Consider the following 26542-nt stretch of genomic DNA (forward strand, 5'->3'; position numbering starts at 1 on the left):
TGTATTGAAACTAGAAATGAACTCTGAAATCAAAGAACGAATATAAACTATGCCAGTCCATAAGTATGTATTAAAGGCACCTTTGTGTTCATTATTGTGTTGGTTTTACCAGGCTATTGGAGATCTAGTCATCTTTGGGTTCAGAGATGCTTTATTTATTGAGACCTTTTTGTACTGTTTGTTGTCTGGTATGAGTTTTTAAGGTGGGAAACAGAAAGAAGGGAAGTACAGTTTATTAGAGAAAGGTGAATAAACGCAGCACCAAAATGCAAAGTAAAGAATGAGGATTAAGGAGTCTGCATTATATGCAGAGAGGCTAATAATGATTTTGTTCACAACAATGTATTAACAGGTGGACAGACCGCTTCCAGTGGGACAGAGGATGCCTTGGACTGGTTTCATTGCTTTCAAAGTTCCTTTTTAAAAGGTAAGCAAACAGGCCCTGGCCGGTTGGCTCAGCGGTAGAGCATCGGCCTAGTGCGGAGGACCCGGGTTCGATTCCCGGCCAGGGCACACAGGAGAAGCGCCCATTTGCTTCTCCACCCCTCCGCCGCGCTTTCCTCTCTGTCTCTCTCTTCCCCTCCCGCAGCCAAGGCTCCATTGGAGCAAAGATGGCCCGGGCGCTGGGGATGGCTCTGTGGCCTCTGCCTCAGGCGCTAGAGTGGCTCTGGTCGCAATATGGCGACGCCCAGGATGGGCAGAGCATCGCCCCCTGGTGGGCAGAGCGTCGCCCCTGGTGGGCGTGCCGGGTGGATCCCGGTCGGGCGCATGCGGGAGTCTGTCTGACTGTCTCTCCCTGTTTCCAGCTTCAGAAAAATGAAAAAATAAAATAAAATAAAATAAAATAAAATAAAAGGTAAGCAAACATTAATTCTTCTTTTCATAAGTCTGAAGTCACCATGTAGAAAACTGATTCTTAGTCTTGTTACACTCCATTTACTTTTTTTATAGCACATACTTTGTAGTACGCCCTGCATTAATAGATAAATATAATATACTTCCATACTTAATTAAAAAATCAGTGTAATGCTCTAAATATACTACAGGAAATAGATTTTAAATATTTATTATAAAGGAATGTGTATTTACCTTTCAATATGTAAATGTTTAACCACTTATATACTAGAGATAAAGGAATAGTCAGTTACTTGCACCATGAATGCTAATACTTGAAATGCAGACTGATTTAGATGGGTTATATTGCCTTAGTGGTAGGAGTTTTTATGCCAGTGAACAGCTCTTAGTAAATTTCTGTAGAAAACCAAGTTAATTCTTCCCTTAGTTAATAAAGTGATTACTTTCTGAGAATTCAGTGTGCGTTATAACTGCAAAAGAATCCTGATATTTCTATGTGCAATGGAATTAGTTTGTAAGGCTTAGATAATTATAAACAGTTGTTTCACCTCTGTGAATGTTGAGTAGGACATTCAAGAGTCCTTCAGGTATGAGACACATTTGTAAGCCAGTTCTTAGGTTGACAGGCTGTCTAGCACCCATGACCCCACCCACCAAATGCCAGAAACCCTTTGCTCCCATCCATCATTGCAACCAAAAAATGCCCTGGAGAAGCAGGATTTGGATTTCAGCATGGATGTTCTTAAGATTATGTTTTTGTTTGAACTAAGAAAAGAATTGGTGGGGAATGCATTTGAGAAGAGTCTCACTACACTGCCCATTGTACTGTGGATTAGCCTCAGAAAGAGCCTAATTTAAATGTATTGGGAATGTATTTATTATGTGACTCAGAGGTCAGGCTTTCTTTCTTACCTACAGTGTCATTTTTGCTACCTCTCTGGACTTAAAAATTAGTTGTTTCATAAAGATAATGACATGGGTAGTACATCTACCAACACCAATCTAAGCGTTTGATATACAATAACTTGTTAACAAGTCTTTGTTGAATAGTTGAATAGACTCACCACCCACAGTTGCAGTTACTGTGAGTGTTCTCATATATTCCTCCTCTTGTCTGTGCAGTTTTTCTAACTCCTCGAGTCCCTATTCTCTGGCCTTTGGAAGTGAATTCCTGAGATTTTACAAAGATCTCTGTTAATCCTCTTGCCTGAAAGTACATCAGCAAGAGAGAAAACAAGGAGATTCTTTCTTTATTTTCTTCACAAAGCCACAGATCTTTCCTGTATGCTGATGTAATTATGAACAGCTTATTCTAGCTCTTGGTACTTAAATCATTTTATTCAGTGTTGGGATTGTTTAAGACCCAGTAGACACAAGAAAGCTGTATAACTGCTTCCAATGTAGTACCTGTTCCTGCAGTAGAATTAGGGAGATGGATTATCCCTGTGTGTTTCATCTGTACTTGTGTCACCCTATTCCGTATTATTTTGAAGTAGATTTTAGATACCAGTCATACCATTTTACCTATAAATTTTTATATATATCTAAAATAGAGGAATTTATTTCTTAATGTCATTCTTTAATGCTAACTATCCAGTTGACATGCAGGTTTTTATTTATATTCTAAATCTCATTACAAAGTTATATGTGAGAGTTTGAATTAGATGCAAATGAGGTCCACACTTTGCATTTGACTGTGAGGTCTCTGAAGTCATATTTATAGTTTAGTCTGTAGGTTCTCCCTCACGTCTATCTCCCTTTCTCTTATTTCCCCTTTGAGTTTTGTTTTCTGTGCTTTACTGAATTTAGAGAGAAGAAGGGACAGAGAGATAGAATTATCAGTTTGTTTCTGAATCTGCCCTGACTGGGGTTAGAACTGGTTACGTTTGCATATCAAGATGTGCTTATTTCTTAGAATCTGAATGGTGGGAAGAAGAAGTGTTTCCCAACCTTTTTTGTGCCATGCCCCACCTTAACCTTTCTAAAATTTTTATGTCCCCCCCTATGGAACATACATAATTTTTAATATTAAAATAATATTAAAATAATTAAATTAAGTGATTTATTCACTTAATAAACATAAATGATAGGTTCTAGGAAGAAATCACTATGAAATTGTTAACAAAACACAGTAAGTAAAATTTCAAAACATATAATGAAAAACAGAAATTTAAATTCCAAATAATTTTAATACAGATTTTTCTATATTAATTTATTATTTTCATTTAGTGTGATCCTTGCGCTTGATGCTTGCTGCACAGAGATTTTATATTAGGTTCCAATTTGGTTAGCTTTAGTCTCAAGTCTCCACGTTGTGTTATATCCAGCCAATTTCTTTTTTTTACCAGTAAATCATTTACAGCTCTAAATCCACATTTAGCTAAAAATGAAGATGGAAACGGTAGCAATAGTTTTCTTGCACATTTGGTTGAATTTGGGTATTTGATTTCTGTTTCCTCACAAAGCCATGCCATAGCTCCTTTGATATTAAATAAAGCTTTAACTGAGTCATCATTTTGCAATTCTGCGAGTTCTTCTTGATACTGCATATTTGATATATCAGACAAATCCACTAACATTGGCCGCATCATCCATGTTGGGAAATCAATTTGTTTTAAATCAGAAAATCTTTCTTTTAAATCAGCCGATAGAATATTCAAATGATTGACAATAACAAGTAAAGCGGTATCAGTTACTTCACATTTTTGGAGCCAATGAAACTGTTTAAAGTTTTTGTTGTTAATATGTTTCTGACATAACTCAAAATTGGTAATGAAACCAAATATCTTTGCTTTTGCATCGACAAGAGTTTTATTTGTTCCTTGAAGTTGCTTATTTAATATATTTAGTTTTTCAAAGATATCGGCTAAATAACTCACAAATGCTTTACCATCTATTGTTAACAGATACTTCATTTCAGGTTTGTCGCTTAAAAAATCACTAAGAGTATCAAACAGTTCCATAAATCTTTTCAAACAGTTTCCTTTAGATAGCCATCTTACTTCAGTATGAAGTAAAAGTCTCACATGGTCTTCATTTTGTTCTTCACAAAATAGCTTGAAAAGACGCTCACATTTGGCACTAGCTTTAATAGCATTAACACACTTTATTACTGTATGTAATACTTCATTCAGAACAGGCGAGATGTTTTTAGCTACCAAGTTTTCCCTATGAATAACACAATGCACAAGAATCATTTCTGGATTCGCATCTTTCATCAATTTTAAGCAGCCATTTTTCTTGCCCATCATATTGGGAGCACCATCTGCAGCACAAGATGTTATATTTTTCATTGGTATATCATTGACATCTAAGTAGTTTTTTAGCTTATTATATATATCTTTGGAGGTAGTGGTGCTTTCTAATCTTTTACAGAACAACATTTCTTCAGCAAAATGTCCTTTATCAATATATCTTACGTAAGTTATCAATACTGCCTCACTGTCTCTCAAAGTTGATTCATCCATTTGCAAGGAGAATTTTCTTGTTTTCAGCTTTTCAATAAGTTGTTTTTCAATATCCTCACTCATTTCGTCTATTCTTCTGCTAACAGAATTGTTACTGAGTGGCATAGCTTTTACATCTTTGTCATCTTTTTCAAGAACCGTTTTAAGAAATGCTGATATTGACGGTTTCATTAAATTCTCTCCTATAGTGTGATTTTCTCCAGTTTTAGCGATGAATAAAGAAATTTGATAACTAGCCTCAAGAACACGATTATTAGTTGAAGTATGAGCAGTAAATAGAGACTTTAATGTTGTTCTTTTTTCAAAATTTTCTTTAAAGTTTTAAAGTAACTCAAATCTGAATTAATATGAGCACTATGTTTCGCCTTCAAATGCGCCTCAAGACGACCTCGTTTCATTGATTCGTTGGTCAAGCATTGCTGGCATAAAAGACAAAAAGGAATTTGCTCATCGTGAACAGTGGGTATGAACCCAAATTTTAAATATTCCTCCGAATATTGACGAGTTTTTTTCTTGCTTGCACCACTCATTTTACTATGGGCTATAATAAAAATAAGATCAATTAAAAACTAATATTAAAATATGTGTTAAAATATATTCAATGTGACATAGAGTAAACGTATACTAAAAATTCATATTTATTTAAATGTATATAACACATTTACTACACTACCACCGCAAATCAAAAGGTATCTATATTTTTTCCACTTGACAGAATTTTCTGGAAAGTTATGCTTCTAAAATTAAAATTGTCGTACATGCACTATTATAGCCCCAATAATATTTATAAAATATTAGTGCTTTCTAGCCCCGATGCAAGAAGTACTTAATAAAGAGTTTAATATTGATAAAAATAATATCAAATACTTACCAATTATATCTATACAATATATATATGTATATTTATTAAATCAACGAGCTTTTACAACAGTTTTGACTGACACTTATTTCAAATAACACCAACTGAATGATGTGAAACACTACAGAAGTTGCAATGGGCCAATTAGGTGAGAATAACTGCGTTGTTTAGCGAGTTTTTAAAACGTCCGGGGTTACCCGCGGCAGATGGCACGCTCCGCAGTGAACCCAGGACGAAGTTTACTTGACGGCGCCAATCACCCAGTTGATATTTTGGTCTCGTCAAACAAAATTATACTTAATAATTATTTACCACAATTATTTAAGAATCGCATTTTTTGTTAAATTTGGCACCGATATCTAGCATTGCATTTAAATGGCCCGGGGCGAAAGAGTTCAAGTCGTGTGGAGTCCATTTTCAAATTGCCCCGCTTAACTATCGAATTGCCCCCCTGTGGGGCATGGGCCCCACGTTGGGAAACACTGGCTATGTCTTAGAGTGTATAAGGGGGGAAAGGCAAAGGTTCGGAGTGAGTCGAACCCTGAAAGCAGAACTGGAGTGGATTATTGGAGTTGCACTTTATTATACATACTTACAGTCTTTCTGCTATTATTCCACCTTGGGAATAAGTAAGGAAGTTCTGGATCCCATTTTATTTTTAAGTTTCAGACAGGAAGACCTTTAGAAAGCAGGTGTTTTCTTGTTCCTACATTATGAGGTACCTTACTCTGTTTAAAAAGAGATAGTAATAGCTTTTGTATGTTAAAGAATCTGTTGCTGCCCTGGACAATTTGTTCAGTCATAGAATATCAGCTTGGCATGTGGATGACCAGGTTTCGATTCCAGGTCAGGGCACTCTGGAGAAGCTCCCTTCAGTTTCTACACCCCTCACCTCTCTTCCTTCTTTCTCTCTCTCTCTCTCTCTCTCTCTCTCTCCTCCTTATCTCTCTCTCTCTCTTTCTCTCTCTCTCTCTCTTTCTCTGTTGCACTCTCTCTCCTCTTGCAGACAGGGCTTGATTGGAGCTAGCTGGCCTCGAACACTGAGGATGGCTCTATGGCCTGCACCTCTGATTCCAAGATCTCAATTGCTGAATAACCAAGTGATCCCCAGATGAGCAAAACATCACCCCCCAATGGGCTTTCTGGGTGGATCTTCATGGGATCGCATGGGGGAGTCTGTCTCTGCCTCCTCTCCTCTCACTGAATAATAATAATAAAAAAATTAAAATCTGACATATTGTAAATATGTGTGTGTGAGAGAGAGAGAGAGAGAAAGAGAGAAAGAATATATACTCAAAGAGTAGAGGAGAAAGAATAAAGATGATATGGGAACTTGGGGATGGAAAGGAAGCGGGATGGTTCAGTGGGTTTTAAGGTAAATTTTTGAACTATTCTCTTGTCTCTTAATGTAGGCACTAGTTTGTAAATATCTTAAGCCCTGGTCACAGATCTCCCCTGTACTTTTTACCTTGAAAGGCTAGACTTTGCCTAAGATAACCACAGCGTCTATAGAGCAGGTAAATTATCTTTTTTGTATAAACTATAGACAAAGAGTCATTACATTGAAGATGTTAGGCTGCAGCTGCTGGCCTGCTTGCGGCTTCCAGGCTCCTGGGTGTGGTTCTGATACACGGTGTTTCATCTGTTCCCATGAGGGCTAGAAGATGCGAATGAGAGTGTGAGAACGTGTTTCTAAATCCTGGTGGTTCTCCTGTTGCACAGGCTGACCCCATGTTGGTCTCAGCTTGTGTTGTGCTGACTTCACTGTGTGTTGCCAAGCTCCCTGCCATTGTGATCTCAGGACCTGGCTTATGATGCACTTGCTACCTCCACTGTAAGTCCCTCCCACAGATACCAGGCTCACTGAAGAAGAGGAGACCCGACACAATCCACTCCCTAGAACTGGTAGACTCAGGAGATAGATTGATTCAATAAACACTTGAGGGACTTTTGGGTTCATTGTTAGGGTATGGGGATTTATCTAGGAAGATAAACGTTCAGTAACCATGAGTCAGTGAGTTAATTGTAATAAAAGAATAAATAAAGTGCACTGGGACTATAGAGGAGATACTGAGGAAGGCCTTACTAGGGAGTCAGTGTTTGGGCTGGCTGCGGGGAGCAGGATTTGGCCAGATTAAGTAAAGGACAGCTCAGGTATTGTGAACAGGTACAAAACACTGGGCTTGAACTTGTGTCCGGGAGAAGTGGCTTCTGGTGCCATTAGAGGCTAGTGTGAAAGGACATAGAAGTTATATGTTCATTTTCAAGAAATATTTATATAGCACCTTCGAACGTGAAGGCACCATTCTAGGAAGGAGGAACGGAAGAATGTTCTTGCTTTTCTATATTTTATATAGTAGTGGGGGAGACATAAACAAATATGCAGAATGTCAAATGATGTTAGGTTCTTTGAAGAATAACAGATCTCATTAAGACTTTGATTGAAATTGTTTTAAAAATCAAGTTTTTGCAGTCCGTTTTGTTATTTAATAACGTGCTCTCTCCGCTAAATTCCATGTGTGAAATGCCGATCTTTGAGTCATGTCACACATTTTGTGTAAAGTTACTTTCTTCCTGTCTATGTATGTTTTGGTTACGCTAAAATACAAGTAATATGGTGAGATCAAAAGTTAAAAAGGCTGAATGGAAGTGCGCTTTTGTTCGTAGCGTGGGAAACCTTTGGTGTATAGAATTCCTGGTATTTTGCTTCTAGTTGTCCGTCAGGGCAGCTGTCCATCAGCCGTGCGTCAGAGCTCGCCTCGTCTGTACAACAACGTGATTAGTATGGATTTTACTCATTTTACTTCTGTCGACCTTGTCACGATAAGGGTTGTGTTGATCTTCACTGTTGAGTTGGAGGCTAAATTCCAGTCAGCCTGCTGTTCATAAGAAATGAAAATAATAGTGAAGAGACGTCTAGACAGAGAGTTGATATTTGGCACTGCCTCGTTCTAGAAAAATATGGTTGGAGTCACAACATATTAGTAATCAAAGGTTTCTCTAAGTTAAGTGATGACAGTTTTGTGTGCATCAGATCAGGAGGATTCCTCTAAATTATACTGAAATCAACTGATAAAACAGTAGGCATGGATATTTCTGTGCTAATTCTTCCAATAAACTCCTTGAGTATAGAATCCACGTCTTTTCCATATAACAGAGCCAGCCTGGTTCGTAGAACTACCCTTATCACATGCTTATTCACACACTCAGAAAGAGTTTGCGGTTCAGGTACTGATAGTAGTCAAAGTGATAGAGGTATGGACATGAAAATAAAAAATAACTGAAACTTTGCTAATGAATTTTTAATATTATGGCTACTATTAATCGCACCATTGGGTACTAATATCATTAAAAGTAAAATTAGGAAACGTGTGGTATGGTTTAATCTCTAGATGTTTGAAATATTTATAAAATGTGTGGTAATAAAACTCTTCCCTTCCGGGAGGATAAAATTACCAAATAATTATTGGGGGGGGGGTTGTGATCATTTGAAATAATTTAAGAAACCATTTAATTCAATAAACATTTATTTTGCTGTTTCTGTCGCACAAACATTTCTGGGAAGAGAAATAATAACTATATTCCTAAGGAAGGCAGATGAGCCTGACTGAGTGGTGGCACCGTGGGTAGAGAATCGGACTAAGATTCGGAGGACCCAGGTTCGAAATTCTGCGGTCATGGGCTTGAGTGCAGGCTCATCAACTTGAGCGCAGGGTTGCTGGCTTGAGCGTGGGATCATAGACATGACCCTATGTTAGCTTAAGCCCAAAGGTCACTCACTGGATTGAAGTCCAAGGTTGCTGACTTGAGCAAGTGGTCACTAACTCTGCTGTACCCCCGCCCTCTGGTCAAGCTACATATGAGAAAGCAGTCAGTGAACAACTAAGGTCCAGCCACGAAGAAGTGGTTCTTCTCGTCTTTCTCCCTTCCTTTCTGTTGTCTGTCTGTCCCAATCTGTCCTTCCTTCTGCCTTTCTCTCTGTCACAAAGAAAAGAAACAAAAACAAAATGATGACAAGACAGCAGTGCTAATGCTCTAGGATAAATGATTCACGTCTCTGGGAACAGCAAAGAACAACTGATTCTGTAAGGAGGGTGCTGTGGGCAGTGACATTTGAACTGGACTTTGAAGAATGAGGACACTCCAAGCAGAGAACGGAGTGTGAGCAGAGGCAGAGAAGTGTGAAATGATGATGGGATCTCCAAATAGTCCTGACTGGCTGGGACTCGGGAGTACGTGGCTGAGGGTGCTCTGTGGCCAGAGGCAGGGGTTGTTTGTGTGCCATGCTGGAAGTCTGAGCTTGATTCCATAGGAATGAGGTGCCCCTTAGAGCAGAGTGCTCTAGAGGGGAACTGGTGGATGTTAGGAAGGAGTCGTAAGATATAAACGGTAGGCAGAGCGACCCTTAGGATATGAAAATAAGAACCCCAGCAGGGAAGACAGCAAATGGGAAGGTGCTTCTGATATAAAAACTCCTGGGTTTTCTGTCTTTTTTCTTTTTTTCTTAGATTTTATGGGCTTTGAAAAAATTTGGTATCTCAGCAAATGACATTTCAATTTTCATTGTTTACACTGAAGATGGAGAAGAAAAAATAGATGAAGATGACCTCAGGTAGAAGGTCATCCAGTTTCTCTGAAATGTTTCCCTGAAATAACAAATATTACAGAAGTCAAAAAGGTAATTCCACATTTGTAGAGTGTGATAGATGAGGACCAGTAGCAATGCTGATGGCTGTTGCTCACCAATGCTGCTATTTTCTTGTGTGTGAAGTTTTAAGAAAGATTAATGTAATTAAAAATTAGTTTAAAAATAATTACAGATGTAAAAAATTGGACGATGTAGGTTTATGTAAAATGGTGGTGGAGGGAATAGGGGTGATAAATGCGGATGGACAGACCTGACTTAGGTGGTGAACACACAATACAGTGTTCTGATGATGTGTTGTAGAATGAATTGTGTACCTGCAACATTTCTGATTTGGATTACTAGTGTCACCCCAAATAACTCAAAAAAAGGAATAAAACGTACTTGCTAAAAAGCATTCTCATATTAAGAAAGAATAGAAAACTAAATATCAATCTTACAGAGTAAGTTCATTTGTATTATAATATAAATAAGTGAAGTATGAAGTTAATGTCTAGATGCATGCTTTTAAAACAGGTACAGATTTGATGTCTTTGTTTAGAGATTTAACACCATAACTGCAATTTAAAGGGCACTTTTGACCTAAGTGGTGAATTGCCATCTACTGTGCATTATTTTAATCACATTTGTAATTTCATACATTTCACAGTTATTGAATGGTAATAAATTTCACTTGTGTATGTTTGTATACTATAGTAGTACGTGAATAATTAGCTTGTCATAAATTGTCTTTTATTTTTATGAATATATCAGCTGTGTTAGGAATAAGTACTGGGGCATTATTGAAGGGTGTCATTTGTAGGATGTCAACAAAAGATGTTTTGTAAAATGACAGAAATATTAAAAAATGTCAGCACTTATTAAAACCATTAAAATTTCCTTTTCTGATTATAAAATTCATATATGTTCATCATGAAAATTTATAACACAGAATTCTATAAAAAAAAGGAAAAAGCCCTTCAAATCCTACCAGTTAACATCTTAATTAAAACAAAAAAATTTTTAGTGAGATGAAGCAAGGCAAGGACAGGCTCCTGCATGCACCCGTACCTTGATTTACCAAGCAAACCCCAAGGGGGTGATGGTGTGCCCTATGGGGCCCTTGCTCCTTGTAACCGGAGCCATTTAAGCTCCTGACAGGCAAGCCATAAAGCCATCCTCAGTACCTGGGGACAGCTCACTCTAATGGAGCCCTGGCAACAGGAGGCAGGAAGGAGAAAGAGAGAGGGAGAGAGAGAAGCTATAGGGGGAGTGGTGGAGAAGCAGATGGGTGCTTCTTCTGTGTGCCTTGAGACACCCACATGCCATACTGACACTCTACCACGGAGAAAATTGGCCAGGGCCCTACCTGTTAATATTTTAAAAGATTATCACTGTTAATAGCATTTCTTATTTTATTCTTGTCTTCTATTTCCATTCAAATATATTTTGGTTTTATATAATTGGATAGTAATTACCATCATTGCTTGGATGTCTAGAAGGTGCTAGGTTTTTGCCTTACTGATTTTCTATGCACCAGCTCATATCCTCTCCCTTACTTCAGGATACTCCTGCATCTCCCTTGCAAAGCCTCCTGATTATTCATTCTCATAACACTTTATAGGATAAATGCCGTTATTGCACCCATTTTTCATACAACCACTAAAATAGCAAGTACCTTTCCCAAGGTCTTACCGCTACTGTAAAATCATGTTTTACAAATGGTTTGGAGGTTTTCCTCACTTTATGTATTATGATTGTGTCAGTCAAGGTAGATTAGATCAGAGGTCAAGGAAACTTTCTGTGCAGGGCCAGATAATAAATATTACAGCTTTGCAGGCAGTGTGGTCTGTGTTGTATCTACTCTTTTGCTGTTGTAGTACAGAAGCATCCACAGACGATATGTAAATGCTGGGTGTAGCTGTTTCCCAGTAAACTTTATGTAGACAAATAAATGACGGGCAAGACTGACTCCAGGGCTGTGGTGAGTGGAGTGCTGGGGTGGATTAGGCTGCAATTCTGGGCCCAATGCTCACTGGCTTCACGTGACAAAAGTTTGTCTTGCTCACTCTCCAGTGCCTGTGGGAATCAGTGGGAAGACTCGTTGCTGTGACTAGTGACCCTGTCTGCTCAAGGCTTCTTTGCAAGATGTGCTCCATGTTGTTTTGTTTTTCGGCTAGGAAGGAGGACAGATGGGATTCTGTTTTCAACTTGTTCAGGAAAGAAGATAAGAAGAAAAGGAGAAAGGGAAGGAAAGGATACACATTCCTGAGCAGATCCTGCCTGCAGGCTCTCCTCTACCTGCCCACAGGCTGATTCCACCTCTCACAGTGGCCAATGTCCCTCTCCCCGTGAGCTCTTTCAGGTGTTGTGATTTGCTTGTGTTTTTCTTTTTAATTTCTTGAATTTATTGGGGTGATGTTGGCTCACAAAACCATACAGGTTTGAAGTGTATACAACTCAACAAAACATCATCTCTGCACTGTATATCCTGCACCCATTGCACAAAGCAAAGTCCTTCTGTCTTCATTTATCCCAACTGTGCCCGTGTGCACTTGTCCCCTCCCCTGTTTTTCTCTGGCTATCCCCACACTTGTCTATGTCTATGCATTATTTAGACATCGTTTTCTGCTTAATCCCTTCACCTTCTTTCATCGAGCCCCTCAAACCACCTCTCCTCTGACAGCTGTCAGTCTGTTCTAAGTAACCAGGCCTCTGTTACAGGGGTTCATATATTCTTTGGAATTAGTGTCTTGGGTTTTTCAATGTTCCCAGAAGTGGGAATGTTGGGTGAAAAAGGTCAGTTCCATTTTTAATTTTTTGAGGAAACTTGATAGACTTTTTACAGTCTGCATCCCGCCCACCAACAGTGCAGGAGGGTTCCCTTTTCTCTCCATCCTCCCCACCTCTTGTTGTTTGTTGAGTTAGTGATGATAGCCATGCTGACAGGCATGATGTGATCCCTCACTGTTGTTTTAATTTGCATCTTTGATGATGAGTGAATTTGAGCCTTTTTTGATATCTGTGGCTCTGGCCGGTTGTGTCAGTGGTAGAGCATCAGCCCGGTGTGTGGATGTCACGAGTTCAATTCCAGGTCAGGGCATATAGGAGAAGCAACCCTCTTCTTTTCCACCCCTCCCTCTCTCTCTTCTCTCTGTCATTTTCTTCTTCTCCCACAGCCATGATTGGGTTGGAGCAAGTTTGCCTTTGGCATTGAAAATGATTTAATGGCCTGGCCTCAGGCGCTATAAGAGCAGCAGAGCAAAGGTGCCAAATGGGAAGTGCATCGCCTCATAGAAGGCTTGCCAGGCGAATCCCGAATCCAGGTTAGAGCGTTTGGGGGAGTCTTTCTCTCTGCCTCCCACTTCTCACTTAAGAAAAAGAAAAATAAGATATGTCTATTGGTGATTTGTTCTCTTTGGAGAAGTGTCTATTCATGTCCTTTGCCCATTTCTTAATTGCATTTTCTTGATGTTGTGGTGTTTAAGTTCTTTATATACATTTTGAAAATTAACCCCGTATCCAAAGTATCAGTGGGTAAAGATGTTCTCCCATTCAGTGGCTTCCTTTTTCATTTTGTTTATGGTTTCTGTAGCTGTGCAAAAGCTTTTCAGTTTGATGTAGTTCCATTTATTAATTTTTTTTTGTTTCCCTTGCCTTAGGGGCTATATTGGTAAAAAGAGTGCTGTGAGAAATGTCTGAAATTTTATTGCCTATATATTTTAGGATTTTTATGGTTTTTCTAAATTCCATTTAAGTCTTTAATCAATTTTTGAGTTTATTTTTGCGAATGGTATAAGTTGGTGGTCTAATTTCCATTTATTTTTCCCGGATCTGTCCAGTTTTAATTTCCAACACCATTTATTGATGCGAGTTTCTTTACCCCATTGTGTATTTTTGCTTCCTCTGTGATATACTGACCGTAAAGGCATGGATTTATTTCTGTGTTCTCTATTTTGTTCCAATGATGTATATGGCTGTTTTTTTTCAGAGAGAGAGAGGGATAGACAGGGACAGACAGACAAGAATGGAGAGAGATGAGAAGCATCAATCATAAGGTGCATGTTGCAACACCTTAGTTGTTCATTGATTGCTTTCTCATATGTGCCTTGACTGCGGTCCTTCAGCAGACCGAGTAACCCCTTGCTGGAGCCAGCAACTTTGTGTTCAAGATGGTGGGCTTTTTTGCTCAAACCAGATGAGCCCGCGTTCAATCTGGCGACCTCGGGGTCTCGAACCTGGGTCCTCTGCATCCCAGTCCAATGCTCTATCCACTGCGCCACTGCCTGGTCAGGCTATATGGATGTTTTTGTGCCAATACCATGCTGTGGTGATATCAATGGCTTTGTCACATGATTCCTCCAATTTTCTCCTTTATTGTCAATGTTTCTGAGACTTTTTGGGACCTTTTCTGGTTTTGTATAAGTTTCTGAAATATTTGTTTTAGATTTGTGAGTAATGCCATTGGTATATTAATAAGAATCACATCAAATCTGTAGATTCCTTTGGTTGTAGGGATTTCTTTTCTGTTAATTTTTGCTGTTGGTGAACATGGTAAATGCTTCCCCTTATTGTATATTCTTCCGTTTCTGTCTTCAGCATCTTATATTTTTCCAGGTACACATCTTTTACCTGCTTGGTTAAATTTATATGTCGGCATCGTATTTGTGGTCATTGTTGTCATGATTGCAATAGTAAATGGGTTTGTTTTTTTAATTCTCTTTCTGATAGTTCAATATTGGTGTATAAAAATGCCATCAATTTCTAAATATTAATTTTGTATCCTGTACCTTGCCAGATTTATTCATTCTACCTGGTTGTTTTTTGGTGGAGTCTTTAGGGTTTCCTTATACAACATCATGACAGGTTAACTTTCTCCTTTTCAGTTTGGATGCTTGTTATTTCTTCTTATTATTTGATTGCTGTGGCTGAAACGTTCAGTATCATGTTGAGTAAGAGTGGTGAAAGCTTTCTCCTGGTCTCTTTTTTGATCTTAAGGGAATTGCTTTCAGTTTTGGCCCATTGAGTGTGTGTTGGCTGTGGGTCTGTCCTATATGGCCTTGATTATGTTGAGCTATGATCCTTCTACTGTCAGTTTCCTGAGAGTTTTGATCATACCTGTGTGCTGGATTTTATCAAATGCTTTTTCTACATCTATTGATATGATCGTGTGATATCTTTTGTATTGTGATATCACGTGTTTATAGATTTTCAAATACTGTACTGAACTAGCATCCCCAGAATAAATCCTATTTGTTCATGGTGTATGATCTTTTTAATGTATTGCTGGATTCATTTTGCTACTATTTTGTTGAGAATTTCATCGTCTATGTTCATCAGAGATGTTGGCTTATAATTTTTTTCTTTGTAGTATCTTTATCTGGTTTTGAAATTAAAAAGTGCTGGTCTCCTAAAAGAGAGCTTGAGGCCCTGGCTGGTTGGCTCAGTGATAGAGCATCGGCCTGGCATGCATGAGTCCTGGGTTCGATTCCCGGCCAGGGCACATAGGAGAAGCACCCATCTGCTTTTCCACCTTCTCCATCCTCTCTGTCTCTCTCTTCCCCTCCTGCAGCCAAGGCTCCATTGGAGCAAAGTTGGCCCAGGCACTGAGGATGGCTCTGCGGCTTCTGCCTCAGGTGCTAGAATGGTTCTGGTTGTAATGGAGCAACGCCCCAGATGGGCAGAACATCACACCCTGGTGGGCATGCCGGGTGGATCTTGGTCCGGAGCAGGCGGGAGTCTGTCTGACTGCCTCCCCATTTCCAACTTCAGAAAAATACAAAAAATGAAAAAAGAATAAAGAGAGCTTGAAATCTTCCCTCCCCTCGAATTTTTTGGAATAGTTTGAGAAGGCTAGGTGTTAGTTCTTCTTTGACTGTTTGGTCAAATTTGCTTGTGAAGCCTCTGGTCTAGAACCTTTGTTTCCCGGGAATTTTTCGATTCCTGCTTCACTGTTTTTTACTTGTAATTTGTTAATTCAGATTTTTGGATTCTTTCTTATTCAGTTTTGGTAGATAATATGTTTCTAAGAATTTATCCATTTTGTTGGCATATAGTATTTGTTGTATTTTCTCACAATCCTTTGTATTTCTTTTGTGTCGGTTGTTACCTGTCCTCTTTATTTTGATTTTATTTATGTGGATCCTCTCTTTTTTTTCTTCTTGATGAGTATGGTTATAGGTTTGTCAATCTTGTTCATCTTTTCAAAGGACCAGCTTTTCAATCAATTGATCTTTTGTATTATATTTTTCAGTCTTTTTTTTTATTGTATTTTCTGAAGTTGGAAACAAGAAGGTAGTCAGACTCCTGCATGCACCTAACTGGGATCCATCTGACATCCCAACCAGGGGGCAATGCTCTGCCCATCTGGGACATCGCTCCATTGCAACTAGAGCCATTCTAACACCTGAGGCAGAGGCCACAGAACCATCCTCAGCGCCCGGGCCAACCTTGTTCCAATGGAGCCTTGGCTGCAGGAGGGGAAGAGAAAGAGAGGAAGGAGAGGGGGAGAGGTGGAGAAGCAGATGGGCGCTTCTCCTGTGTGCCCTGGTTGGGAATCGAAATCGGGACTGCTGCACGCCAGTCCGACGCTCTACCACTGAGCCAACCGGCCAGGGCTATTTTTCAGTCTTTATGTCATTTCTTTCTAATCTCATCTTTATTATTTTTTTCCTTCTTTTCCCCTTGACTTTGTGTGTTCTTACTTTCTCTAGTGTGTCGTGTACTGTAAAGTTAGATTGATTTTTTGGAGATTTTATCTTACATCTATGAGGTAAGCCTGTATTGCCTTATTGACTATTTCCCTCTCTCAGGACTATGCTTATGCTTTAGCCTCCATTGATTTTTGGTTGTTGTGATGTTCTATTTTCTCTTGTCTCCAGGTAACTTTTGATTTGTTTTTTTATTTCATTTTTAAACCTGTGTCATTGTTTAGTAACTTGTTATATAGCCTACATATGTTTGAATGTTTTATATATTTTTTAATTGTAATTGATTTCTAATTTCATACCATTATGGTCAGAAAAGATGCTTTTTCTGACTTTAATATTCTTGAATTTATGAAGACTTATTTCATGTTCTAATATGTTGTCTGTCTTTGAGAATGTTCCATGTGCATTTGAGAAGAATGTATGTTCTGCTGCTTTGGTGTGAAATATTCTGTGAATATGAATTAAATCCCTCTGATCCAGTGCATCATTTCAAGTTGCTGTTGTCTTGTTGATTTTTTGTCTGGAAGATGTATCCATTGAGGTCAGTGGGGTGGAGAAATCTTCTATTATGACTGCAGTGCTGTCGGTGTCTCACTTAATGTGCACCAAGATCATCTTTATATTATTTATTTAGGTGTTCCTGTGTTCAGTGCACATGTTTACAATGGTTATATCCTCTTGCAGCACCAATCCCTTAAGTGTTATGTAGTGACCTTCTTTGCTTCTTGTTATGGCCTTTGTCTTGATTTGAGCACAGCCACCTGGTTCTTTTCTTCTTCCCAATTTGCATGGAATAATTTTTTGCATCACTTCACTTTCACTCTGTGCATACATATTCCTCTTCTGTGATTTCTTCTGTACAGCGGGGACGTGGTTCATATTTTCTTTTTCATTATACAACCCACTGTCTTTTCATTGGATGATTTAATTTATTTCCATTTAAGGTTTTTATTGATAGTCAAATCTTGCCCTCTTATTCTTTATATCTGTGTTCCACTCTCTTTTTTTCTTTACCTTTGTAAAACATGCTTTTAACTTTTTTTTTTTTTTTTGTAATACTGGTTTGTTGGAAATGAACTACTTTAGCCTTTTGGTCTTTATTTGGCCTTCAATTTTAAATGATAGCTCTGTTGGTAGAATAGTCTGGTTGTAGGTATATTTTCTTCATCATTTTGAATACTTCCCACCAATCCTTTCTGGCATAATATTCCTGTAGAGAAGTTAGCTGTCTCACCTTTAGGAATATACACTAAGAACACCAGAGAACACGTTCCAAAAGGAGTAATGCACCCCCATGTTTATGGCAGCATTCGTTCACAATAGCTGAAGATCTGGAAACAGCCCAAGTGTCCCAGTCAGTGGCACGAGTGGATTAAAAAGCTTTGGTACATATATACTATGGAATACTACTCAGCCAAAAGAACTGATGACATCGGATCATTTACAATAACATGGATGGACCTTGATAACATTATACTAAGTGAAATAAGTAAATCAGAAAAAACTAAGAAGTATATGAATCCATACATAGATGGGACATAAAAATGAGACTCATTGACATAGTTTAGAGTCTTATGCGAGCTTCATTGTAGGTAACTAATGCTCTATCTTTTGTTGCTTTTTTATTTTATTTTATTTTTTGTAGGTACTTACCATTTTGTTCTCTCTTTGCATTGGCTAGATAGCTCATTTCGTTAGAGTGTTGTCTGAAAGCACAGAGATTGCTGGTTTGAATCCTGGTCAAGGTACATACAGGAACAGATCTATGTTTCTGTCTCTCTCTTTCTCTCGCTTTCTCTCATGTAAAAATCAATTTATCAAAAAGAAAAACAACAAAATCAGATTCACTCTTTGTCTTTAACCTTTACCATTGTAATTATGGTATGTCTTGGTGTGCATTTCTTGATTAAAATTTTGTATTGTGAACCTCTGGGACTTTTCACCTGTTTACGGAACTTTCAGTCATTATTTTTCAAACAGGTAGGGAAGCAGAGAGACTGACTCCCACATGTTAGTGACCGGGAACCACCTGGCAAGCCTACTAGGTAGCAATCCTCAGCCCATCTTGGGCGTTGCTCCATTGCAACTAGAGCGATTCTACCACCTGAGGCAGAGGCCATGAAGCCATCCTCAGTGCCCGAGCCAACTCTACTCCAATGGAGCCTTGGCTGCGGGAGGGGAAGAGAAAGAGAGAGAAAGGAGAGGAGAAAGGGTGGAGAAGGAGATAGGCACTTCTCCTGTTTGCCCTGACTGGGAATCAAACCGGGTTATCCACACACCGGGCATATGCTGTACCACTGAGCCAACCAGCCAGGTCCTCAAACAGGTTTTGATTTCTTGCTCAATCTCCTCCTTCTTCTTCTACCCTGTGCTGTAGTTGTTGTTATGCTTGATGTTGTCCAAGCGGTTCCTTATAATTTCTTTTATTTTTCTAATCTTTTTGATGATCTGCTTCAGTGTTTACTATAAATAGCTAATAAATTCTGCTTCATCTAACCTGCTACTGGTTCCTTCTAGTGTATTCTTCATTTCAGATATTGTTTTCTTCATTTCTGACTGGCTCCATTTTATGGTTTCTATCTCCTTTTTAAGATTTAGTGTTTCTTTGTTTAAGTTTTCACTGAGATCACCCATTCTTCCACTGAGGTCTTTGAGCATCTTTATAACTGTTGTTTTAAGCCCTGCTTCTGGTATGTTGATTACTTCTATTTCATTTACATCTTTTCCCTGGGATTCTTTTTTTCTTTCGTTTGGGGTATAATTTTGGTCTCCCCATTTTGTCTCTGTGTATTAGGTGGATCAGCTATGGCTCCCAAACTTGTGACGATTGGTTTATTAAGTAGGTGTCTTGTTGGGCTCAGTGGTGCTATGTTCCAGATCTCCTGAGCACAGTGCTCCAGGAATGTTCCTGGTGGGTTATAGATGAGTCTTGAATGCTGTTGGCCATTTCTTGGGAGGACTTAACCCTTCAGTCTGTCTGATTATAAAGATGAACCTCAATCATTATGTTGAGTCCCTGTGCAGGGGCTGCACCCCAATGTGGAATTGTTCCCAGGAAGGAGTGGTGCCTTCTAACATCTTTCTTTGGGTTTTCCACCTGTGTGGCTGGTTGGGTCAAGATCTGGTGTTTACTGTAGCCCACCGCTCTTGTGTTGGTTTTGGGTCACTTAGGTGAGGTGGAGGTACAGGTCTGTTTCAGGTGTTGTGTGTAACGGGCTTTGAGCTACCTGTCTGGAGTTAAATCATGTTATTTCCTATGGCATCTACTGGGGCTGGGTGTGTGTTTGATGGGTAAGTCTGTGTACAATGGGCAGCTTCCTCCAGCTTAGATCTGGGTACAGATTTATAAAGTTCCAGGGCTCTTTGAGGTCCACTGCTACCTATCAGCTACACTGCCTCCCCTTGGGGTTTCATGGTATTCCTCGAGAACGTTCTAAAGAAAGACTATAAAGTGGGCCCAGGTTGGCTGCCACCCACAGTCCCTTCCACAGGTTATGAGCTTGTAGGCAGTGTGACCAGAGTTGGGCGGACAGGGCTAGTGGGTCCCCTGCTTGGGGAACATGCATTCAGGCACTCAGTGAGGGGAAAGTGTATCCTACTTCACAGCCATACTACCACTCCATCTGTGCCAGACTCTCCAACTCTAGCTCTTCCAGGAGAAGCATGCCTCAAGTTCAGTTGGGTGCAGCCAGCTGTACCTGCTGTAGGAACATGTTTAGCTGGAATGTGCTACCAGAACTTGGGATGAAAGATAAAAAGAGTCTCCCCTCGTGTGTGTTGGTGATGGACCCGTAGGAGGCGGCTAAGCACTTCATTCTGGTCCTAGACATTAGCCTCTAAGGGAGACACACTCAGAATCTTTTAATTCTGAGCTATACACCCTTCCCCCTGGGGAACTGAGCGCAGCAGGGCGGGGCATCCAGACATGGAATGACAGATCCAAACAATCTCCCGTTGGGGGTGGTGCCTGGAAGCCTGTCTTCCCTTCACAGGCCAAATGATCTAGTATTCAGTGAAGGTCCTAGCTCTGAGCAGCTCTCCGATGCCCACACAGAACTGAACTCAGCAGGACAGGGCCTCTGTCTGCCAGAAATACAGGTCAAATGAGTCTCCTGTTGGGAGAATAGCAGGGCCTGAGCTTGTATGAATGATAGGAGTGGTCCCCCTGTGATGTACCTACACAGCTCTCCTTCTGGCTATCTTATTCCAGGACGGAACCCCTGGGAGCTGCACTCTAAAAGTATCAGCTGTGTGGGGCCTGATTCCCCTGTCTGAATGGACTCAGCAGAGTGAAGCCACAGGGACTGGAAGGGCGGACTAAGTCATTGATCTGGTGGGGCTGTGGGGTACCCACTGTGCACTTGAGGTGGGAAAGATTGGTCCCATTTTCAAGATTCACAGCCCAATTGGTGTCTAAGTTTCTGCGAAGAATTTATCAAGTAAAAGAGCTCTCCAAAAGAGCCTGCCGGTCCAGCCGCAGACCCCTCTGCAGGACCCAAGTATGGCAGTCATGTCCCCAGTAGTCGGAGGACCAGGTGTAGTACTCGCCAACTGGTACTGTAAATGTAGGAGTGCTCGACCCTAGGAAGGCTGCATCTGTGTCTCTAGCAGACTCCCTTCTCTCCCAGGTGGGATGTATCCACTGATTTTCACCACCAGATGCTACGTGGTTGACTCCGCCAATCTGAAATCAGAAAAGACAGGCCCACAAGACAGATAAAAACTGGAATCTGCTGTTTCAAAATGAGCTAAAAGACATTAGGGAAAACAGTGCAAATGAGGATAGAACATGGCAAAGGAGGGTATGGGGAGTTATTATTGAAAGGACCCCAATTTTCTGTTTGGAAATACGAAAAGCTCTGGAAATAGAACATGCTTGGAAATACTGCCTGTGGATGTTTGTTTTGGGTTGACTGTTTCCATGACTAGATTTAGTGAGTCAGAAACTGTCTTGCTTCCTCCATCTTTCTCAAGTCCCGTTCAGTGTTTTGAATAATTATTTTAAAATTGGAAGGTAGTGAAAGCTATATCCTAGCATGGGCGCACTGAATATGACTGAATTATGTACTTAAAAATAGTTATGGTAAATGATATTTTGCTGAAATAAAAAAGCTGAAAGAACCACAAAGCAGAATTAGGTGATATGACAGAACTCAGTACAGAATTTTCTTTTTAGTGTGAGGCTGGGAGACAGATATGGGAACATCAAGCTCTTCCTGTATGTGCCCTGACCCGGGATCGACCCGGCAGCCTCTGCTCTTTAGAACGATGCTACAGCCAACCGAGCTCTCCAGCCAGGGCTAGGACAGAATTAACAATAAAAGAAAATATTTCAGAAATGAAGACTAAAATATAATACAAGAATGAATGACAAATTGGGTAAGGCCTTAAGAAAACAAATGAAATAAATGAACTTTAGAAGTTAAAAAGAAGATAAAGAGAATATAGAAAAATGGCAAATAGAAAAGAAAGGCCAGAAACCCAGTACATTTCTGAAAAGCATACTAGAAATAGAATTGAAAATTTACTATACCATAAAAGTGACATTATAAATTAGTGGGACAGATTCATGATAAATTGTTGTTCATACATGTTGGAGTTCAAGTATTTTTCTGATAGGATCAGAATCCACAGCATGGCAACTGTAGTGTCCCTAAGGGAGGAGGGAAATTAGTGGTTGGGGAACGTGGGGGAAAGGGTGAAATTTCATTGAATACCCTTCTGTATCATTCTTAAGTTCTATCATGTGAATCTATGACCTCTGAGGTTGGGCCTCAACCACTAGCTCCGCCTATAGCTAGCTCTTAATCTTGGGGAAGTACTTGAAATTCTCCAAGCCTATCTCCTTAACTGTGAAATAGAGTATGTTAGCCCGGTGCTGCCTGTCACAGAAGGAGCTCTCAATAAATATAAATTACTGGTGTAAACAACTCACTGTCCATCAGCTAACGAGTGGCTGAACAGAAGTGGTAGATCCTCTCAATAGACTATTATCAAATGATAAATGGAATGAAGCACTGACACTCTCTATTACATGGATGAGCGTTGAAACATGCTAAGTAATAGAAGCCAGAGAAAACGTCACACATTGTATTCTTTCACACATATATCATCAGAAGAGACAGATACAGACAGACAGAAAGTGGGCTAGTGATCCTTAGGGACTGGAGGAGGAAGAAACTAAGAGTGACAGCTAACAGGTAAGTGAGTATCATTTTCAGCCGATGAATATCTTATGCATTAGATTGGATTGTGGTTGCACAGTGGATAGAACATTAACCTGGAATGCTGATGTCACTAATGCGAAACCCTGGTCTTTCAGGTCAAGGCACATAAGCAAGCAATGAACAACTAAGTGAAGTAATTATACTTTTTGCTCATTCGCCTCCGCCCCTCCTGTCTCAATAAAATCCTATTAAAAAAGTTACGGGCCCTGGCCGGTTGGCTCAGCGGTAGAGCGTCGGCCTAGCGTGCGGAGGACCCGGGTTCGATTCCCGGCCAGGGCACATAGGAGAAGCGCCCATTTGCTTCTCCACCCCTCCGCCGCGCCTTCCTCTCTGTCTCTCTCCTCCCCTCCCGCAGCCAAGGCTCCATTGGAGCAAAGATGGCCCGGGCGCTGGGGATGGCTCTGTGGCCTCTGCCCCAGGCGCTAGAGTGGCTCTGGTCGCAACATGGCGACACCCAGGATGGGCAGAGCATCGCCCCCTGGTGGGCAGAGCGTCGCCCCATGGTGGGCGTGCCGGGTGGATCCCGGTCGGGCGCATGCGGGAGTCTGTCTGACTGTCTCTCCCTGTTTCCAGCTTCAGAAAAAATGCAAAAAAAAAAAAAAAAAAAAAAAAAAAAAAAGTTACGGGTTAGGCCCTGGCCGGTTGGTTCAGTGGTAGAGCGTTAGCCTGGCGTGTGGGGGACCCGGGTTCAATTCCCGGCCAGGGCACATTGGAGAAGTGCCCATTTGCTTTTCCAACCTCCCCCCTCCTTCCTCTCTGTCACTCTCTTCCCCTCCCGCAGCCGAGGCTCCATTGGAGCAAGGATGGCCCCGGCACTGGGGATGGCTCCTTGGTCTCTGCCCCAGGCGCTAGACTGGCTCTGGTTGCTGCAGAGTGACGCCCCGGAGGGGCAGAGCATCGCTTCCTGGTGGGCAGAGCATCGCCCCTGGTGGGCTGGCCGGGTGGATCCCGGTTGGGCGCATGCGGGAGTCTGTCTGTCTCTCCCCGTTTCCAGCTTCAGAAAAATACCAAAAAAAAAAAAAAAAAAAAGTTATGGGTTAGATAATGATGATGAAAAGAAAAAGTTAATGATTATGATTGCACGAGTTTCTAAGTGAACTAAATGTTACAGAATTGACACTTTAAAAGGGTGACTGTTATAGTTTGTAATTTATATTTCATTAAAACATAATTTTTAAAATACAAATTACCTATTTTCCCATGGTAATTTTTCCATTTCTCTCTTCTTTTATTCCTTTTTTTTTTTTCTATGAACTTCGAACTCTCACCAACCCTCACTCCCTCCAGCTGCCCCGGGAGACCTTTCAAGGAGCTTTGTGAACTGATACCTGTGACCTACAGCTGTTCAAGTGGAGACCTAGATCTCATGCGCACCTGTTACTCCTGCTACGTGTGAATGGACGTGTCCCGTGGATTAGCTTGTGGAATTGGCTTTTTGATATCAGTCAGTCAAGAAGGCAGGTGCATCGTCAGACATGGAGCAGACCCTACTGGCCTTACAGTTATGATCCTGGCCTCTCCTAAAGTTTGATCTCGTCTACCAGTAACCTCCGAATCCTGTACTCTGCATGCCTGGTTGGCCACCTACTGGCACTTGTGAATACTTGAGACTTGAAATTGAGGATTTGTTCCTCCACATCCTATGTGACCTCTGCCCATTGCTGAACTTCACAAGTAAATTGGCACAGTGATGCTGGCCATGCGTGTTCTAAAGGTGAAGTGAAGAAGTGCATTAGGGGCCCTTCTGCATAGGTCTTGAGTAAATACTGATTAGATCTTAGTTCTGTTCTGCCTGGGCTTCCTACTGCGGAAGTTCACTTGGCTAGGAGTTCGTCATCAGCTGCCCTCCAGATAACTCTAGGAAGATTCCCCTGGTTTGTACTCACCTTCCCCACTGCAATCATACATGGATAAGGCAACACAAATCTTAGGGAAATGTGTCCTGAATCTGTTTTCTGAAATACTTGTCTGCTGCTCAGGAGACATTAAGACTGCCTCCAGGAGACACTTTGCACACTTCTGGTCGACCTAGGCTTCTCTTCCACCACCTTCAACTCTTTTTAAATGTGGTTCCACTGCACAACCACAGTCCAATCTAATGCATAATTTTATATAAAATTACATTTTGTCTCTAACCTCTGACCCTGCTTCTCACATTTGCCAATTTCCCCTCATCTCTTTTATTTATAAACCCATAACATCTCTTACTTTTGGGCTTTCCAGCATGGACTCTGTTCCTTCCTTTTCTTCAGTTCTTACCCTTGTCTCTGCCAGTCTCATCCATGGCCAATTCTTTATTCATATGTTGACTTTGATTCCCACCCCACCAATAAAACCACAAGAACAGCATGTCAGAAGTCAAGAGAATTCTTTATTACTCATCTAGTAATTCTATTTCACTTATTCTTTCTTTTCTTTTAAAGATTATACTTATTTATTTGTAGAGAGAGGAGAGAAAGAAAGAGAATGAGAAAAGAAGGAGGAAGCATCAACTGTAATAATATGTTCTTTGACCTGGCAAGCAGGGGATTTCAATCCAACAACCTCAGTGTCCCAGGTTGAGACTTCATCCACTGCACCACCGCAGGTCAGGCTAAATATATATCAAAATAAGGAAATGTATATCTATCTATTTGTTTCTCTATGGAATAACATCTGGTATCCAAATCATTACCAACAATTTTAGCATATATTTTTTCAATTTTTATTGATTTCAATTTATTGTGTTTACATAGATTCTAGTGTCCCCCCTAAGACATCCCCCCACCCCTGTGTTTCTCTAACATCTCCCTTGTCCTCCCACCAACGCCTTCCCCTCTTCCCTCCAGAATTTGCATTTCTGCTCTCTATAACGCTGTGTTATGAGTACATAATCTCACCAATCTCTTTCCTTTCTCTGATCCCATCCTCTCATCCCCTTTTCCCTCCGTCCACTTTTCCTCTGGTCACCTTTGATCCCACCTCTGTCCTCTATTCTATTACTCAGTTCACGTTGTCCATTGGATTCCTCAAATGAGTGAGGTCATGTGATATTTTCATTCTCTGCTGGCTTATTTCACTTTAACATAATAGTTTCCAGGTCCATGCATGTTGTCCCAAAAGGTAGGATTTCCTTCTTTTTCATGGCTCCATAGTATTCCATTGTGTGTATGTACCACTACTTTTTAATCCACTCGTCCACTGATGGACACTTGGACTGTTTTCAGATCTTGGCTATTGTAAACAATACTGCCATAAACATGGGAGTGCATTTCTTTTTTTTGAATCAGTGATGTGGTGTTCTTAGGATATATTCCTGAAAGTGGGATGGCTGGGTCAAAAGGCAGTTCCATTTTTAATTTTTTTGAGGAATCTTTATACTGTTTTCCACAGTGGCTTCACCAGTCTGCATTCCCACCAGCAGTACAGGAGGGTTCCCTTTTCTCCACATCCTTGCCAGCACTTATTATGTGTTGTTTTGTTAATGAACGCCATTCTGACTGGTGTGACCTGATATCTCATTGTGGTTTTAATTTGCATTTCTCTAAGGATAGTGATGTTGAACATTTTTTCATATGCCTATTGGCCATCTGACTGTCCTCTTTGGAGGATTGTCTATTCAATTTTTTTGCCGTGTTTTGATTGTATTGTTTATCTTCCTGGTATTGAGTTTTACAAATTTTTTATAAATTTTGATAATTAATCCATTATCAGACACATTGTTGAATATGTTCTCCCATTGTGTGGTTTGTTCTTTTATTTTGTTTATGTTGTCTTTAGCTGTGCAAAAGCTTTTTAGTTTGATACACTCCCATTTGTTC

At 40.3% G+C, this 26542-nt stretch overlaps 1 long non-coding RNA gene and 1 other non-coding gene across 3 annotated transcripts; both read left to right on the forward strand.

Moving 5' to 3' along the window:
* On the forward strand, positions 1–25254 carry LOC136400790 (uncharacterized). Of its 2 annotated transcripts, none has more exons than XR_010750393.1 (3): positions 1–63; positions 353–427; positions 24030–25254. It is a non-coding gene; the product is annotated as an uncharacterized lncRNA (long non-coding RNA). The 2 variants fall into 2 exon arrangements; XR_010750394.1 differs by lacking the exon at positions 24030–25254 and adding an exon at positions 9690–9853.
* On the forward strand, positions 440–513 carry TRNAL-UAG (transfer RNA leucine (anticodon UAG)). The gene has a single exon. It is a non-coding gene; the product is annotated as a tRNA-Leu (tRNA).
* Positions 25255–26542: the final 1288 nt, after the last annotated feature.

Source organism: Saccopteryx leptura, chromosome 3, assembly GCF_036850995.1.
Source record: "Saccopteryx leptura isolate mSacLep1 chromosome 3, mSacLep1_pri_phased_curated, whole genome shotgun sequence".
NCBI lineage: Eukaryota > Metazoa > Chordata > Mammalia > Chiroptera > Emballonuridae > Saccopteryx > Saccopteryx leptura.